The sequence below is a fragment of the Triturus cristatus genome, chromosome 5_2 (assembly GCF_964204655.1).
Source record: "Triturus cristatus chromosome 5_2, aTriCri1.1, whole genome shotgun sequence".
Classification (NCBI taxonomy): Eukaryota; Metazoa; Chordata; class Amphibia; order Caudata; family Salamandridae; genus Triturus; species Triturus cristatus.
The window spans coordinates 829051018-829056331 of NC_140588.1; positions in this window are offsets into that span (position 1 = coordinate 829051018).

The window sequence follows — 5314 nt, forward strand, 5'->3', positions numbered from 1 at the left end:
AATCTAGTCCCCCTTCGTTAAATAATCGGCAATGTGACGATTTGGCTAAATTCTTTCTCTAGAAAGTAGAGAAAATATACTCTGAAATAGAAAGGTTGCAGTCTAATAATTCCCTCCAATTGCAATCTGTCAATTCCCCCCAACCAGCATCCACACTGTTTTTAACTGACGATATTTACCTTGATCAAGACAGGGTGCTCTCTGAAGTCACTAACAAACTGGATACATGGCCTCTACTAGATATGGACTCTTTTAAATGTCTTTTAGACAGTGTTAAATCAGGATCTCCCAGGGACCCTCTCCCTATCCCTGTGCTCCAGCAGCTCGAGCCGCCATCCTTGATGATAATCATGGAATTATTGAATGCCTCCCTACAGGAAGCAATAGTTCCACTTGAGTGGAAACATGCTATGGTGCTCCCCCTTCTGAAGAACGCTAATGTGGACCCTGATTTGCCCTCCAATTACTGGCCTATTTCTTTGCTACCGGCTTTTTCAAAGATTTGGAAAGGCATATTAACTTACAGCTGTCCCAATTTGTAGAGTCACAAAAGTTTCATCACCCATCTCTATCGGGCTTTAGAGTCGGCTCTTCAACAGAAACAACACTCCTTGGAGTCACGGAAAGACTGCGTCGTCACCTAGGTTCTAGAGAAATGGTGGCTCTTATATCACTTGACTTAAGCACAGCTTTCGATATGGTGTCACACACTGTGTTAGTGAAAACCTTAAGATCATTGGGTATTTGTGGCTCAGCTCTCAATTGGCTCATTTCTTTTCTTGCCAAATGGACCTTCCAAGTCTTTTTTCCAATGGCCAGTTCCGATACCCATTCTTCACCCTATGGGGTACCTCAAGGCTCCATTCTAAGCCCTCTATTTTTTAATCTATAAGTCAGACCTTTGGTTGATGTTGCAAAGGAAGCTGGGCTGTCCTTGTTCTCTTACGCGGACTACACCCAGATTATCTTCTCTCTTTCAGTGGAGAGGGTGGCTGAGACTTCCCCCCTCCAGCTGGGCATCTGTAAAATTGCTTTGTGGATGCAGGCAAATTGTCTCAAGCTCAGTGGAGAGAAGACCGAGGTCTTGGTTTTGGGGGAAAATAAAGATCTTTGGGGCCCCCAGCACTGGCCTAGTGAAATGGGTGCTCTTCCTCAGCCCTCCCGCCAAGTTCTTAACTTGGGCTTTATAATCGATGATTCATTAACTATGCAACAACAAGCTGTTAAGGTGGCTGCTACATGTTTTACCATCTTGATATGGCTAAAAGAGATTATTTGGATGTTGCCGGAGAATACCCAGAGAAACGTAGTCCAGGTGCTTGTTACCTCGAGACTGGACTATGGCAACATTCTTTATCTGGGGACTAACAAAGAGGTGACTTGTAGGCTGGTCCCATTAGACAATGTTTGATGGCTTGTTTTACTCCTGATGGGTAGTTCTAGCCACAAGGAGCATTTTCAGCAGGCATTTTGTGGGGACCTAGTTTCACTTGCTCACTGCATCAACCTTCTCCTCTGCTGTGCATGCCACAGACCCCCTGGCCTCCTGGCCATCTTCTAGGACATCTAGGGGGCAGTGGGGTTCACATCTTCCCCCAACACAGCATCAGAGGATGTAAGGGGGCAGCATCACAGGCTCTGGAGAGACCCACTAGTGTTGAAATCAGCTGCAGACAGTCTTTGATCTATAAGAATTTCAGGTGGCTTGTCCTTCCTGCTGTCCCTGGTGTTGTCGCTACCTCAGTCCAGGTGCTTGCTATCTTTTCATGTTCTGAAGATTGCACTTTTATGCCCAGTGCAGTCTGACTGTATGTGACACCATTTGTCGAACTCTAAGACTGGTTCTGGCAAGTTCTCCCCTCTTCCCTGGAGTTGGCTCTAAAAGCTAGTAACACAAAAAGCTTGGGGAAAGTTACTTTGAGGTATAATCAAGGCAGGGCCCAACTCCTCCCCAGCCATTCAGTCAGGAAGCCCCACCCTGTCTACACTGAGGACCTTTTGTGCACTGGCTCCAAAACCCATTTCCTAATGGGAGTAGCATCACCAGCACAGGCAGCGGGAAGATCCCAGAACCTTTAGCCTGGAAAATACCAGCTTTCTAAAAGTGGTACTTCAAAAGTAATAATTTAAAATGCAAAACTGCTGTTAAAGAGGATTTCAAACTAAATTACCGTTCAGATGAGTGACACAATTATTTTTCTAGCTGCTACCTATCCTTATTTTTCATTAAAGCATTTCACTGTAAGGACATGTTCAACATTAATTTCTACATGTCCACTCTTCAATATCTGGAAACTGCACTCCGCTTTTATGGGCAAGCAGGTCTACATAAGGATGACTTAGTTATATTTAAAGTACAGTTTAGGCTTGTAAGAGGGAGTATTTTGATATGTAAAATTCGCAGTTTAAAAATAACACAGGCAGGTTATCTATTTGCAGCTACCCGAATGTGCATGACTGTATTCTCTCACATGCAGCCAGGTTCCATACGCACACCTGTGTGCACACGTGTCCACTTGCAACCAGCTCAGTTCTCCTTACCCACAGGTAGTCCAATTTACCATTACATTTCTGGGAATGAGTCTCAGGTAGGAACACTCACACACAATAAAGGTCTATAACCCAGGTGATCCACAGCAAACAAAAACCCAGGTGTACTAAATGGGAGGAGCCATTTTGCACAAGTCCTTTTGAGATTCACAAAAAATGAGCCTTTGACTATCTATCTATCTATCTATCTATCTATCTATCTATCTATCTATCTATCTATCTATCTATCTATCTATCTATCTATCTATCTATCTATCTATCTATCTATCTATCTATCTATCTATCTATCTATCTATCTATCTATCTATCTATCTATCTATCTATCTATCTATCTATCTATCTCGCATGAGATTGCTAATGATATCTCAACAGACATCATTGATAACATTCCTGATGACATCTCATGTTATATATTTGATGACATCACTGATTAGATCACATACAACGTCATCAATGACATCCTCAGATGAAATCGCTGTGATGCCACGTATGCTTTCATGAATACATAAACATGAGAAACAATTCTTAAAGGCACATTAAGGCTTTTTGTTCTCTCTCATCAATTACTGTACAACAAGTACAAAGTGTACTGTTGGCAGGCAAACAATATAATCATTCATCCAACAATGCATGACATCCACAAACGGAGGTAAGTAGGCTCCACAAGAAGCCCAACTTTGAAATTAATGTAAACACAAGACCTATGGGCTAACCTTCCTGCTCGATCCTCAGACTTCCATCCAGGCCCATTGACCTCCTGAAAAGTTTAAACTGAAAGTAATGTATTCATGCACATTTGAAAATGATTATTCTAAACAACAGTCCTTAATATAATGAAAGGATACACTACCTTTGTACGTCTTCTTCCTTTACTAGGATCCTTGTGTCACCTGCCCTCATGTTGCTTATGGTGCTGTTGAGTTACATCCTGCACCCACTTTGCATGTCTTTATGGTATCTGGTCAAGCTAATATGCTGATTTCCCAATGATAGGTGTGGTATCTTGGGTGTCTTTGTTATGTCTCTCTGACACTTGGATATCTGTGCTCATGGTGAGGTTGTAGGAATGTTCAGTTTGTTGCCTAGGTTAGAGAATGTTATGTTTGAAGAAAGTTCTAACAACCTTGGCGGTTGGGAGAAGAAAGTGGATTGTGTCAGAGCTGGATGTAGGATTGGATGGGTCCTATTGTATTTGGCAATAAACCTGCTTTTACCTTGTGAATGTCCTTCTTCAAATGGTCTTACTTCATGGAAAGGAGATTCTCACATTGGCGTAGTCGGCAGCTGAATTGAAAAGGGACCCAACTCCCACAACGCTCTGTTTTCGTATTTATAGAGGTACTGTGTCCAAAGCATTAGGGGCTGGGAGCTTTCGCCATGAATGCCAGTGTTAGTGCAATTAAACAAATCGTCACGGGCTCGTCCCTAGTGGTTAACATTTAAATGGATTGAACGCATTTAAAAGGAAAACAGCTTCGTTGAAATAACGCCAAGGACTGTACCTGTTGCGGCGCTGTGTTGTTGGGGAGGTGTGCTGCTCTGGAGCTCTGGGGTTCAAGTGGAGTCTACCTGTGAATCTTGCTGTTTGTTCGTCGATCGACTTCGTCGTTGCCTCAGAGGAGCTCTTCCCCTGTCGAGCTTGCGGTGCAACTGGTGACGCAATGGAATTCTGCAGGGGGATTCAGTGACGAACGGCGTCACTCTTGGTGTGCGTCTCTAACGGAGTTGTTCAGGTCACGAATGCGCGGAAGCTGTTCATAGCCAGAGTTCAAGATTCTTTTATTCGCTGTGAGGCAGCTGCGCTTCGGTGAACTTTCAGCGCATGTGTAGGAGGTAGATGTCTGGTTTGCACGCATGCGCAGGAATGATCGTCAGTTTCACCAAATGATGTCTTTTCTCCCACTGTGATTGAGTTCACGCATACGCAGGAACGATCGTCGGTTTCATCTAATGAGGTCTTAACTTTGGAACAATGGTGGCATTTGAGTTTCTTCAATATTCTGAAGTTGTATTAATGTTCTAATTGACTCCTCTTCATTTATGAAGGTTCTGCTCCTCTGATTTGTTTTTTTTTAGTTACTTTATTTTGTTTATGCTGATACAACGCTGCCATCTCCTGGTCAAATTTATGAACTCAGTGTACCATCCTTTTGTGGTTTATGTGGGGATGTGATGTGCACTTAGTTTTGAGTTCATTTCTCATTGTATTTTAACAATCTTTTTCATCAATATTGTGTGTTAGTTTAAGGAATTTAGTTTTAATACAGTTGCATATTTACTTGTATAAGCATGCCAAATGTGACTGCTCCTCCATTTTTTTTATCTGAGCCTGGTGAGCCAACGATCAGATGGAAAAAATGGAAGAAGGTATTTGAGCGATATGCTAAAGTATGTGGTGCGAATCTTGGTGCAGAGCGAAAAACTGCTCTTCTGTTACATTGTCTTGGGTCAGAAGGACAAGACGTTTTTGATCATCTGGCTGATCTAACTACAGCGGAAGCCAGGGGTCTGAATGAATATGATGTGTGCATTAAGAAGTTAGATAATCATTATTTACCAAAGGTTAGTACGATACTTGAAAGGTATCAATTTACTAAAAGGTTACAGAACGATGGTGAGTCAGTAGAAGTGTATGTTACGCAATTAAGGAAGCTTGCATCTTCTTGTAAATTTGATCAATTATTGGAGGAGAGATTAACCCCTTCCATGCTCATGACGGAACGATTCCGTCATGAGCATCGGTTGAGCTGTGCTCATGACGGAA